The sequence below is a fragment of the Eurosta solidaginis genome, chromosome 4 (genome assembly GCF_040869045.1).
Source record: "Eurosta solidaginis isolate ZX-2024a chromosome 4, ASM4086904v1, whole genome shotgun sequence".
Classification (NCBI taxonomy): Eukaryota; Metazoa; Arthropoda; class Insecta; order Diptera; family Tephritidae; genus Eurosta; species Eurosta solidaginis.
Window position 1 is genome coordinate 89,077,260 of NC_090322.1, and position 14,570 is coordinate 89,091,829.

The window sequence follows — 14,570 nt, forward strand, 5'->3', positions numbered from 1 at the left end:
TTCAATTTGCTTAATTTTGCGTTTGCCGGCTTCTGATTCAAGCCTCGAAAGTAATTTCTCTAAAGTTATTATTTCGTTAACAAGCTCAAAACTAGGTAACTCGAGTTTCTTATGTTTAATATGCGCAAAAATTCTTAAATTTGTTGTTTTATTATATTTATCGTACGTAATTGCAGATCTTATTCGTGGAACTTTTTTAGAAAAATTAAATGAAAATTTGTCGTAGACATGTAAAGTAAGTTGTTTTTCATCGTTTTTGTCTGTTTTCCTATGTAAATTTTTGCCGTTTGCCTTTTTTGTCATGGCTCTTGTCTGTACTGCCAAAATTTGTTTGTTAGCTTCTTTAATTTCATCGATTGTTATACGCGATAGTACATCAGCACAAACGTTTGATTTACCTTTTATATATACAATAGTAAAGTTATATTCAGACAGTTCCAGTCTTATTCTTGAAAGTTTTGAAGATGGGTCTTTCATGTTGAATAAGTATACTAGAGGTCTATGGTCTGATTTTACAATGAAATGGGTACCATAAACATATGGTCGAAATTGCTTGATTGCAAAGTAAATCGTTAAAAGCTCTAATTCTATAATGGGGTTTTTCTGTTCGGCTTTATTAAATGCTTTAGAAGCGAAACAAATTGGTAAAAAACTACCTTGTTGTTCTTGACTCAAAATAGCGCCACATCCAGTTGTGGAAGCATCAACTGTAATAATGAATTGTTTAGTAAAATCTGGATATTGAAGTAATTTTGGTGAAAGTAACGCTGCTTTCAAAGATAAACATCATCTTTCGCACTCAACATCCCATACAAATTCAACTCTTTTTCTGCTTAATCGGTTTAGAGGCGCTGCCAGAGACGCAAAATTAGGTATAAACCGTCTGTAATAGTTTGCAAACGCGACAAATCGTCGTACCGCGTCTTTGCCAGTCGGTTTTGTATACTTTTTAATTGCGTTTATTTTAGAGTCGTCTGGCAACAAACCTTTGGCTAAACATTTATGACCTAAAAATGTAACTTCTGGTCGTAAAAAGTTGATTTTATTTGGGTTAAGTTTGAGATTGAAAGACCTACAAGTATCGAAAACTTTTGGAAGATTTTTAATATGGTGTGCTTCGCTACAACCTATGACGATAGTATCGTCGACGTAAAAAAAGCGACATTGGGTGGTATACCCGAAAAAGCTATTGTCATCATTCGTGAGAATGAATTTGGTGCTATATTTAAGCCGAATGGAAGCACTTTCCATCTAAATGCGCCACGGTCAGTGCTGAAAGACGTAATGTCACGAGAGTCAGGATGCAAGGGGATTTGATGAAATCCTGAAAAAAGATCTAATATGGAAAAATATTTTGCTCTACCGAGATTGTCTAAAATATCGTCAACTCTAGCTAGTGGAAATTTATCAGCGATGAGTTTTTTGTTTACTGCGCGAAAATCTACGCACATACGATATCCTTTTTGACCATTTGTATCTTTCTTTGGGACTACAATCAAAGGACTATTGTAATTCGAATAACTGGGTTCAATCAAATCATTGTCTAATAATTTATTTACTTGGCGATTTATTTCTTCGCGTTGAGAGTATGGCAATCTACAGTTTTTAACATATACCGATTCGTTGTCTGTCAATCTTAATTTTTGCTCGTAAAAGTTATTTAAAGTCATTTTGTCCGTGTCAAGAGCGAAAATGTCGGCATAATCTATGCAAAGGTCAAGTAATTTACTTTGAGCATGTTGAGGTATTTGATTTTTTAAAATTGAAGTCATTTTTTTCGTACGTTTGTCTTCTGTTTCTGTCTTGTTAATTGTATAAACATTGTAGTTGGAAAGTTTTTCTGTCCGAATACTTTTTCTTTTTACATACTTTACATCATCCGTGGTGTTAATGACTTTGATTATTGGGTTACTGGAATTAACAATGCACCTAGCTGTGAAAACACCTTTTTCAATTTCCTGCGAGTCCACGAAAAGTGGTTCGGGTGAATCTCCTAAATCAAAAAGTCTGAATATTTCACATCTTGGTGGAATGATACAACTGTCGCTTTCTGTTCCGTGTAGGATTGGTATCGCGACTTTTTTATTACCTACCCAAAAGGAAATACTATTTCTTTCATAATTAATAATGCATTTGTTAATTTTCAGAAAATCTTTACCCAGTATGCCATCGGATGGGATATTAAAGTCTTCATTTACTACATGTAAAGTGTGTTTAATAGAAAAATTAGAAAAATTTAAATTTGCTGTAATTTTACCTAAAGTGGAAACTGAATTTGGAGTGACACCGGTAATGTTAATAATGTCGTTCGTATTTAAGGAAATATTTCTGTCTAGACATGATATTTTTATTAAGGAAATGTCCGCTTGAATGTCTACTAGGAAAGAACAAAATTTTTGTGACTCGTTAAGTTGTAATTCAATGAAATCAGAGTAATTTAAATTTAAACAATAGATGGCTAATGGTGAGGGAAGTTCGCTTACTCGCTTAATTCGTCCTCCTCAGTATTCGCTCCTGAGGGGCGCTGGCGTTTAAAGCGCGAACGTATGCGTCTACCTCTACCATTTGAAGATCTAGAATTGTTACCTCTATTGTTACCGCTGCACAGTGTTTCGTGTAGAACAATCTAGCTGGACAAAAACAAAGTTCTTTTTCCAAGAAAAGTGTTATGAGAAATGAAAGAAAACAAACAAAATAACGGGATTTTTGATATTTTTACTCATATATACTGAGTAATTGAAGTAAGAAGGCAGGAGTAGCCGTAAAATGTATTGATTAATTGGCAAAATTCTTGTTGAATATTAAGCTTCATATTTCTTTTAAGTGAACACTTTTATATAATTTTTTTGATGGATTCTAAGCTCGAAGGTAAGTAAAATTTTTTAATAGTAATTCTTTCACAATTAGAGTATTTCCAATATATTTAACATTCCGTTATTAAGAAGAAAAGGCATTTTTTCTCTATATTTTTAACTTTAGGGACAAAAAAGTTACATACATCCGCGGACATCCGGGCTAAATTTTACATATGTTATAGTCGCAAGTATTCTCTAATAGCCGAAAGAAAAAACCATTGCGAATTATTTGCACATCTATTTTTAATTTTTTTTTTTGTAGATTTAGTTATCTCTACATATAAAATAGGATGTATGTACGTACCAGCTCCGACGAGATATTTAAACCTTTAAAGCTGATCTATAAACGGCAAAACCAATTCCCAGGTACAGGGAACAAACACGTAGCCATAAAACACACAAAAATAAACGCCCAAGGTCAACAAGAGCACACCAAAAGCAAAAAGGCGAAGATCACTGACTTCAACCTGCCACAACCTACCGCACCAGTCACCAAGGCATAAAAACAGGTACATACAAAGCAATCCTAATGCAGGTATAACCACACAGGAACGCTACACAAAACAACCCCATTTGGTAGCATCTACGCCAATACCTGAATGTAATATAAATACTGCACAACTGATAACAAATCAGAACGATCAACGACACTTAACTGCCAACAATAATCAACTATTCACCCTGTCGGGAAATCAACAACACAAAGCAGTTTAGTTGTAACCGTACCAAGAACGGAGTTTTTTGACATTTGGGTTCAACATTCGAAGGAAACCAGATATAAAGAATTATTGAGTTTTGTTGTACTTAAGTACGATTTAAGCGAAGCAGCCGAGTATTCGATAAAAAGTTTAAGCTTACAAATATCGGCATATTCGTCGAAGCTGGATCAAAAGTGGAACACTTCTGGAAGACATAAGGAGCGATTTTTGAATAAAAACTCGGAGTTGCTTTCGGGTCCAGACTTCACATTTACAATAACGGTGGATTCAAAGTTGCCATCAGACCAACCAACCACTTCTCCAGGTAACCCCGGCCCCGGAAGACGAAAGAAGGACTTCGGTAGCTGCAGTGAAAAAAACGAAACGGCGTGGAGTGGATAACCTCTTGCAATCTAGAAGTCCTGGTGAGTTACTTTATGCGGCAGAAGTATCAACGCGTATGTCCGGCAACAGAAATGTTGCTAACATTATAAAAAAATCACAGGAAACCACTCAAATATCCGGCAAAATGATGACATGTGAGCCAGATGCAAGATGCTTGAGCAATGTAGAAGCTTTAGCATACTACGTAGATAGCAAGCCGACGACTCATGGGTACAAAACGACTTGGAAGTGGAACATCAAGGCAGGCCATAAGGTTTATCCATCATTTTATAGTATAAGAAAAGCTAAGAAAAGGCAGAATGCTATCCAAATGAAATTGGTGTGGGTGAAACACGTGCGGAAATTAAAGTTCAGTCCGTATTAGATAAAACTGTTGAGCGTTTAGTTTTAGCAAATCAAGAAGTTCTTGTTAGTTTATTACCTACAAACTTGACGTATACTTTAATCAGCAAGTGGGGTTGCGATGGAAGCCCTGGCCATAGCACATATAAGCAAAAGTTTACATGCAGTTCTGACACTGATGAGTTTTTGTTTATATTTTCTTTCGTTCCTCTTCAATTACAGGATGAAAAAGGTAACATTGTTTCGCAGAATCCTCGACCTTCTTCTACCATGTATGGTCGTCCAATTAAATTTATTTTTTTCTAAAGAAACAAAAGATTTTATTGTTTTTGAAACGAACAAAGTTTTAGAGGAGATAAATGCGTTGTTGCCAACAAAGTACATGCTCGAAGAATACGAAGTTTCCGTAAATCACAATATGCTTCTAACAATGATTGACGGAAAAGTTTGCAATGCTTTGACTGAAACTTCTTCCGCACAAAAGTGTTATATTTGTGGTGCCACTCCAAAAGATATGAATAATGAGTTACGGGACTTTACGCCTAACCGAGATAATCTTGGTTTTGGTTTGTCTACTCTCCATGCATGGATAAGATGTTTTGAATGCTTGCTTCACGCAAGTTATCGCCTCGAAGCAAAAAAATGGCAGCTTAGGAATGAGGCAGGTAAAGAGAGTGTAAAGCTACGTTCCAACGAAATACAGAATAAATTTAAAAGTGTACTTGGATTGATAGTAGATAAACCAAAACCAGGTTTCGGCAATACCAATGACGGCAACACGGCTCGTAGGTTTTTCGAAAATTCTGAGGCTAGTGCTGAGTTTACGGGATTTGATGTAACGCTCATCAAAAGATTCGACACTATCCTTCGCGCATTAGCATCTGGGTACAATATATATGTCCAAAGATTTGAAAAATTTGCGGTCGAGACTAAAAACTGTACATAGATCTCTATACACGGTTTAATATGCCTGTTACAGTTCATAAAACCTTAGTGCATAGTACTGATATTATAAAGTCAGCAAATTTTACATATTGGTAAACTTCCTGAGGAAGCACAGGAAGCCCGTAACAAAGATTTGAGACGATTCAGGGATGATAACACACAAAAGCAGTCGCGTGAAGCCACGAATAGAGATCTTATGAATATGTTGCTTATAACATCGGATCCTTTAGTTAACAGTTTTTGGGAAATACCTAAGAAAAAATTTAAAAGTCTGACTTCAGAAGTCTTAAATTTACTGTCCCCCGATAATGTTGAGGAGTCAATAAATACCCCAGTTGTTTCCAGCTTTCACAGTAGTGTTGGTGATGCTCGTGACTATTCCACAAGTGACTCATCGAATGAAAGTGATGATAGCGAATAATAACATAATTATAAAAGAAGACCTACCATATAACTTTTTGTTGGATCAAGTTTCATTTAATTTAAATCTATTGTCGTTTCTACTTTGTATGATACTTTACTTTTAAGTTTTTGTAATAAGTAATTTTCACATAATTAATTTAATTATTTACATTATTATTATTATTATTATAATTCACTTTTACATTCCTGACTGGTACTATAAAATAATTTTGTAAAAATTGTAGTGCCAGGATAAATACTCAAATAAATACAAAATATGTATGTACATTAGACCGGGTCGATTCCCAAGGCAGTCGGTTCTATGTACCGGAGCGACTCGGGATTTTTCCCGACCAAGGGCTGTCATTTCAGTGTGACCCCATCTAATTTGTTTCGTCGCTCCCACAAATTGTCATACTCACAGCAGCTCCTTGCAGCAGGACTGCTCCATATTCTCTTACTCCGGGAAGGCATCGAATCCAATCCGGGTCCGTCTCCTGACCCCGGTCCTGAGAAATGGTTTTGCTGCATCTGCCGGAAAAGAATCTTTTTAGGACGGTTATACTCTGTTCAGTGTGTCTCGTGCAAGGGATGGTTGCATCGGACAGGTTGTTCTGGGCTTGATCCCAAAACCCGACGTCCACGTAACTTTTCTAAATCTTTTGTGGCTCCTTGCTGTTCACGCCCAAGGGCGTCCCGTAGTCTACGCCTAAGCGCCCCCACTACCTTCCAGCAGCCCCCTGCTCAGCAAGCCACAACAAGTACCCGCTGCTGCTCGCGCCCCACGGCGCCAACAACTTAAACAGCTGATACCACTCATAACTACTACCTTCGTAGTAGAGTTGGTAGCAATGCTGAGCATCAGCCCCTGCCCTCGTCTTCTCCCCCCTATTTTCCGGCAGCAATCGTGCAGGTCAGGGAAACAGACTCTTAGTCCCTACCTCCGTTTGCACCGTCTGCCAGCACAGAATATATAGGTTTGCGACATCCGCCCAATGCAGCTCCTGCCTTGGGTGGTGCCACTTTCCTAGATGTTCTAGTCTCCGCGACGGTAACCCCCCGACGGGTTTCATCGCGCCATGTTGCCAGGTCGCAAACCCAAATCATCCGGGTACCCCAATGCTTGCCCAAGGACGCCCAGTCCCAGGGCCACAACAGCAATTGCGTCCTGGCCTTCCACAACACAGGCGTAGTCACCCGTCACTTACCCCCAGAGTGGCGACGTCTCCCCTTATGCACTTCAGAATTCTGCAGTTAAACGGTAATGGACTAACTTGGAAGATTACAGAGATAGTCGATTTCATGAAGCGGCACAACATCCGCATTGCTGCGATTCAAGAGACTAAACTCACAGCAAGATCTGCATTGCAGACCTGCTCTGGGTATAATGTCCACAGGAAAGACCGCGAGAGCGCAAGTGGAGGCGGTCTCGCGTTTATCATACACCACTCTGTGCAATATTATATATTTGATCCTGGCATTGACCGCAGGGACAATGTCTTAGAACGTCAAGGCCTATCTGTGCGGTCAGGCGATGCAAACCTAGAAATCATCAACATCTACATCCCTCCTGCCACCTGTTGCCCCAGTGGATACCGCCCTAATATCAGGGCCTTACTCACTGGCAACAATCGCATTATCATAGGCGATTTCAATGCCCATCATGATCTATGGCATTCAAACTTGCGGGCGGACAGTAGGGGTGAGATGTTGGCGGATCAAATAGAAGAAACGACGTTCTGCACAATAAACGGAAACGCCCCCACACGTATGGTAGGAAGCTGTCACAACTCGCCAGATATCTCAATCGTGAGCGCAGAACTCGTAAACTACGTCAACTGGCAGTCGATGGTAACATTGGCATCCGACCACCTGCCCATACTTATTTCGCTTGAGCGTACCGCCGACTTCATCGTCACTGAAAAACGCACTTTCATAAACTTCAAAAAAGGAAAGTGGGAAGAATATAAATCCTTTAGAGACAGCCGCTTTGCTGCCCTCCCTATCCCGACTGATGCCCGCCAATGGGAGCGTGCCTTCCGTAAGGTCATTAAATCCGCATCGGCACATTTCATTTCCGCCGGGAGAATTCCCGAAATCCGGCCCCACTTCCCGGCGGAGGCCGCAAACTTAGCGAGAGAACGTGACCTTATAAGACAGCTTGATCCAGGCGACCCCCAAATAAGGGATATAAACCAACGCATCAGATTGCTTGTGGATGAACACAAGCGGGCGAAATGGGAGGAGCACCTAAGAGGTTGTAACATCTCTACCGGTGTGGGTAAACTTTGGTCCACCGTAAAGTCCCTATCGAATCCGACTAAGCACAAAGACAAAGTTTCCATCGCCTTTGGCGACAAAGTGCTGTCGGACGCGAAAAAATGCGCGAGCGCTTTCTGCCGACAATATATAATGCATCCTACGGTAGACAAAGACGGAGAGCCAATAGACACGCACATAAACACAAATTCAGCGCGTCACCAATCACCATCACCGCTAAAGGGGTTGAGGACGCCATTGGTCGTGCTAAACCATCCAAAGCAGTAGGGAAAGAGGGTTTCAAATATTTAGCGCATGTCTTCAACCTGTCTCTTTCCACCTTTGTCATACCTGAGAAATGGAAAATGGCCAAGGTGGTCCCGCTACTAAAGCCTGGGAAACCAGCTAACATAGGTGAGTCGTATCGTCCGATATCTCTCCTATCGCCAGTGGCAAAGACGCTTGAAGCCATTTTGCTCCCTTATTTCCAAGCAAATTTGCAGCTAGCCCCTCATCAGCAGGGCTTTAGCACTACCACCGCGCTAAATGCCATTAGCACCCAGATAAATTGCGGTTTAAATCAATACCTCCACCATAGAACAGTACTCGTAGCGCTAGACCTATCAAAAGCTTTTGATACGGTCAACCATGGCTCGTTACTGCAGGACTTGGAAGGGTCTACCCTTCCCCCATGTCTTAAAAGGTCGAACGCAAATTATCTGGGTGGTCGGCAGGCATCGGTGCAATTTAGAAACGAAACATCAAAACCAAGGAGAATTAAACAAGGGGTGCCACAGGGTGGTGTCCTATCCCCACTTTTGTTTAATTTCTACATATCTAAGCTACCTTCACCACCGGAAGGAGTCACAATCGTTTCCTACGCCGATGACTGCACAATAATGGCCACAGGCCCAGACCCAAAGATCGATGCGCTATGCAATAAAATAAACGGCTACCTCACTGATCTCTCCAGTTTTTTCGCCTCGCGAAACTTGGCATTATCACCGACTAAATCTTCCGCGACCTTATTTACAACATGGACGTCCCAAATGTCGACCATTTTGAACATCCACGTCGATGGCACTACGCTACAGACTGTCCTACACCCCAAAATCTTGGGTGTGACGTTTGATCAGGATCTACATTTTGGTGAGCACGCAGCCGCAATTGTTCCGAGAATTCAGAGCCGTAACAAAATCCTCAAATCCCTTGCTGGCAGTACTTGGGGAAAATATAAAGAAACGCTCATGACTACATACAAAGCAATTAGCCAGCCGATTACGTGCTACGCGTCACCCATATGGTCGCCAAGCCTAAAAATCACCCACTGGAAGAAACTACAGGCCTGCCAAAATACTGCTCTCAGAATCGCCACGGGCTGTCTTCTTATGTCACTAGAACACCATCTGCATAATGAGGCGAGAGAGAGAGAAATGAGATGCTGACCAAACAGTTCCTGTAGAATACCCAGAAACCTGGGCATCCCAACAGACATCTGATTGATGAACCAGCACCGCCTAGGGGCTTAAAGAGTCATCTCCGTAAGCATTTTGAGGAAATACGGCACCTAAGAACCCAGCCGTATGAAGTAAAAAAACACAAGCAGGTCCTTGGTGAACTCCATAAACAGGCGTCGGACCTTTATGTCGGGAATTGCCCGGTGAATCCAGTACTTAACGAAAATTATCCAAAACTCGCGGAAGAGGAACGCATACTCCCCAGGGAAACGCGTGTCACTCTTGCTCAACTTCGTTCTCGATACTGTAACAGGTGCCCCGCTTGCAATGTGTCCCCACATGACACCAACCATCTCTTCAATTGTAATGTGGAGCCAACGCCTCTAACACCCCTTTCCTTATGGTCCACCCCTGTTGAAACGGCAAGTTTCCTTGGACTCCCGTTAGAGGATATTGATGACAATTTGTGAATGGTCGCGGCTATTAGGTGGGGCGAGCATTGCTACAACAACAACAACAACAACAACAACCGGGTCGATTTGTTGGGAGGCAAAAAAATCGCCCATTGCTCTGTGAAAATCATATTCTAGGGATCAAAATAAGAAACTTTGCCGAAGGAACCATACCTCTAAAACGAATTCTGATGTCCCCCCTTTGGGTAGTAGGGGCAAATTTTGAAAAATACCACTTTGAAATGCCTATGTTTTTTTTCTTTTTGGAGTTTATTTTTCTCTTTAGAAGTTTATTTAGTCAGAACATATGTAAATGAAAAAATGAATTTAACTTAGTAATAGAAAAGAAATTTAAAAAAATTATTAGAAATTAGCGTTTTTACAACCCCCTTTTAAAACCAAAGCATCACTGTGACACAATTGCAGATCGTAAAATTGCTTGTGTTGTTTTTTTAAGCCACCATAAGACACAGCAGGTAGAATTGAAATTGCCCCTACCCAAAAGTTCGACCCAAAGGGGGGACATCAGAATTCGTTTTAGAGGTATGGTTCCTTCGGCAAAGTTTTTTATTTTGATCCCTAGAATACGATTTTCATAGAGCAATGAGCGATTTTTAAATCGACCCGCCCTAATGTACATATGTACAGTCACTCACATAAATAAGTGGACACCCCTTTTTAGACAATTCTTACAATTTTCGCTTTCGCAAATTTATTTTAACTAATTTCCTATAAAAAATTTTTTCACGACCTATAACAAACACTAAATTATATTTAAAAAATGTTTGAAAAATTCGACGAATTTTCATAAAAAATTTTAATTTTTTTCCGAATTTTTAGAATTTTTTAGAGTATTGAGATTTGTAGTCCATTCAATTTAAGTACAATAAAGTAATATTCTTAAGTTCTTTACATTTTTTTGGATCTATGTCACTTATTCACATGAGTTACTGTATATGAAATAAGCAAATGTATGCATATGAAGTAAAATTTTGGAAAAAAATAAAAAAAAGGATATATGGCTGAAAAAAATGACGTAGTTGTAATAAATGACTGCATATGAAACGGAAAATCTCTTAAAATAATTTTGTCCAGCTAGCTTGTTCTACACGAAACACTGTGCGCTGTTTGTATTTGAATTGGAATTTGGACGTATATTATTATTGTTGTTATTTTGGTATCTATTTCTGTTATCATAGCGATATCCCTGATTATTGTTACCGTTATAGTTACTATTATATGAAAATGAACTATTATTTCTATAACCAGTGTAGCCGCGGTTTGGGTAAAAACCTCGATAACTACCAAGTGAATTTCTGAATGTGTTGTTACCACGTGATCGAAAAGCTAAAACCTGACGTTCAGTTACTTCGTTTTTTGTTCTACAATTAATTTTGCTACTACGTCTTTCGGATCTGTAAATGCTGTTGAGGCTAAAATGGTTTTTACTAAATTTGATTTTGCATTTAAACGACACACGTTAACAGTTTGTTCGACTGCCATTTCATGAGCTTTTGCTTGAGTGATCCCTTCAATACTAAGAGACCGCTCAAGTGAGTCAGCTAAATCTTCAACTTTTTTGGCAAAATCTGTATAATTGTTACCGTTAACGTGCAACGCTGCAATTCTCCCTGCTACAACTTTCGAGTTATCTGGTTTGATCCTATTACGTAGAGCTGTTTTAATTTCATTGACTGAAGTTACTTGTGTTGGTATTGCTTCACGAGCTTTACCCTCTAATTTTGATTTCAAGAACGCTATAAAAGTATCAGTTAAATCTGCAGTAGCGAATTGTTCGAGTAATGCAATTTTGTCTATGAAAGAATCAAGTGCTAATGGATCACCACTGTAGTTTTCTCTAATAGAATTAGCACATGTGTTAATAAAAATTCTCTTTTCCTCAGGTGTTGCCATGATTTGATCGTTAAGATCTGGAGCTGAATTAGCAGAAGATGAGGTCACGTTTGTACTAATTGGATCGTTAAGATCTGATTTTAAAGTAAAAGAAGTTGAATATAGTTTTGCACTATTTGACTCGTTAAGATTTGAAACTAAATTAGAAGTTGAATTTTTAATGGAAGAGTTTTCTAAGCCTGGAAAATCTGTAGATAAAGAAAATCTATTTTCCTGGTTTGTGACTTCTTCGGTCGAGGATGCAGCTAAACTTTCGTAGCTTGAGGCTGAATTATCGGAATCGGATTCTGAGTCTCGAGTTTTTTTGCACTTGCTTACCACTTCTAAGGTACATATGTAGTTGTCAGAATAGCACCAATAATTCAGTTCAAACTATGAAATTAATGAATACTTATTTGAATGTCTGAATTTTTATTTGAGCCGAAATATTGAGGAAAAAGAAAAAAATTGTAAAATTGAACTGATTTACAGGTGAATAGTCGCTAAGGAATATTTAACAATTTATTTGAAGAATTAATGAAAACTGCATTATACTTGTATAGAAAAATCTTTAAGAAATAATTGAATTTAAACTTTGCACAATAGTATATAGGTATTAATTGATAAAAATCTCAAAATTGTTGTAACTTGTTCAAAAAATCCTGTTATATTCACAGACGCAGCGCTTTGTAAAAAAAATTCGTTTATTTTCACGGACGCACCGCTTTATATAAAAAAATGACTTGGTTTTTAACGGAACAACCGCATATTTCAAAAAAAAAATGTACCTGGTTTTTAACGGAACCACCGCATATTTCAAAAAATTTTAATTCGTTTTTAACGGAACCACCGCATATTTCGAAAGAATTTACTTGGTTTTTAACAACCCACCGTTTATATATAAAAAATTCTAAATTTACACGTTACAAACTGCTTATCAAATTCAACAGTCTTCGAAAATTTAAAATTGTTGAAAACCGAAGTAGTTAAATGTAGAACGCACCACTTTAAAAAAATCCAAAATGTATATATATTATAACGCACCGCATAAAAGAAATGTTCTGTATTCTATACATACATATATGTGTTAAAAAAAACGTGTGCAAAAATTTGTGAACTACATATATATATTATACTTATGACTGCTGCTGCTCCAACCGTAAATGTTGCCGCTGCCGTAAACGCTGCCGCTGTCGTCGCCAATGCTGTTTCTGGCGGTCTTCGCCGGCGCTGCCGCTGCTGGTCTCAATGTTAAAGCTGGTGGTGGTGGTGGACTTTAAAAATGGCGATGATATGCCGTTGGCTAGTGGCGTGGGTTTTAAAGTCCGTTAATTAATAGCGTTGTTGTATAAAAAACTTTCCATTTTGGCCTTATATTTGTTGTAGTTTTAAGTCGATTTTATTAAGTTAAAGATTTTGTATTACTTCTGTACCGTTTATTGTAGTTGTTAATATATTTTGTTATTTAAAGTTTTTTTGATTATTTCTGTATAATTTAGTTGTAGTTTTTGGACGTTTTTTATTATTTAACGCTTTCCTTTCTTTGTTTTATTTAATTATGTATTTTCACTGCCACTGCCACTTTCGTCATATATTTCATAAAAAGTTCCACCACCTACCTTTGTCACGGTCGCCATATAAAGGTTCATTGTATGAACCTCCGAAAAATGGACGTGCGCTTGCACGTCGCAACGCACTCCACATAACACGTAGTTTAAGTTCTTGTTCTTTTATTTATCAAAGTTTTTGTATAATAAATGTTCTTCATTTAATTGTACACTTTATTTAGTTTTATTTCTAGTTTGTATTTAGTTTGATTTTAACTTTTTCACTTAATTCGTGTTTTACTTGTGTCGTCCAAAGTTTTAATGAATATTCAGAGCCGAATTGCTCTGTGCGCTCCAGCCGATTGATGTGATCTGCATGGTAAGGCCGCCAAATGAAAGCCGCATACTCAAGTTTGAACCGCAAAAAGGACGAATATAAAGCTTTGAATGTGTAGGGGTCAGAGAAGTCTACCGAATGGCGTCTAACAAATGCAAGCATTGAAAGCGCATTAGAAATTGTGAAGCTGACGTGAGTGTTAAAATTAAACTTTGAGTCGAAGTATACACCCAAGTCTTTAACTTCAAGAAAGTGGCCTCAGCACCATACGTCACAGTGTGACACTTACTTATATTAAGGAAGAGACGGTTCTTGACGCACCAGCTATAAAGCTTATTAATCTCAGATTGAAGAACAACGACATCATTATAATAATTGATCTCAGAATAGATCTTGAGATCATCAGCATAAAGCAGAAATTTGGTAGATGAGAAGCAAGAACTAATGTCATTAATGAACAAGATAAATAGTAAAGAGCCAATGATACTACCCTGGAGCACTCCAGAGGTGGCCCAAAATGGTTTCGAATAAGTAAAAAAATAAATAAATGTAAGGCGCGATAACCTCCGAAGAGATCTAAGGCCGAGCTTCTCTTCCAATTTGCGTCGTGCTCCTCTTGATTTTTCCCTACAAATTGGCCGGACGGGACCTACATGTTTTATGCCGACTCCGAACGGCATCTGCAAGGCAGATGAGTTTTCACTGAGAGCTTTTCATGGCAGAAATACAATCGGAGCGCTTGCCAGACACTGCCGAGGGGCGACCCCGCTTAGAAAAATTTTCTTCTAATTGAAAAATCTTATTTCTAAAATTTTGATGTTGCTTTGCCCGGGAGTTGAACCCAGGGCATACGGTGTGATAGGCGGAGCACGCTACCATCACACCACGGTAGCCGCCTCGAATAAGTACCGTCAATATTTATAACATTACTTCTGTTGTGCAGGTAAGATTTAATCCACTGTAGAAACGTAGAGTGGA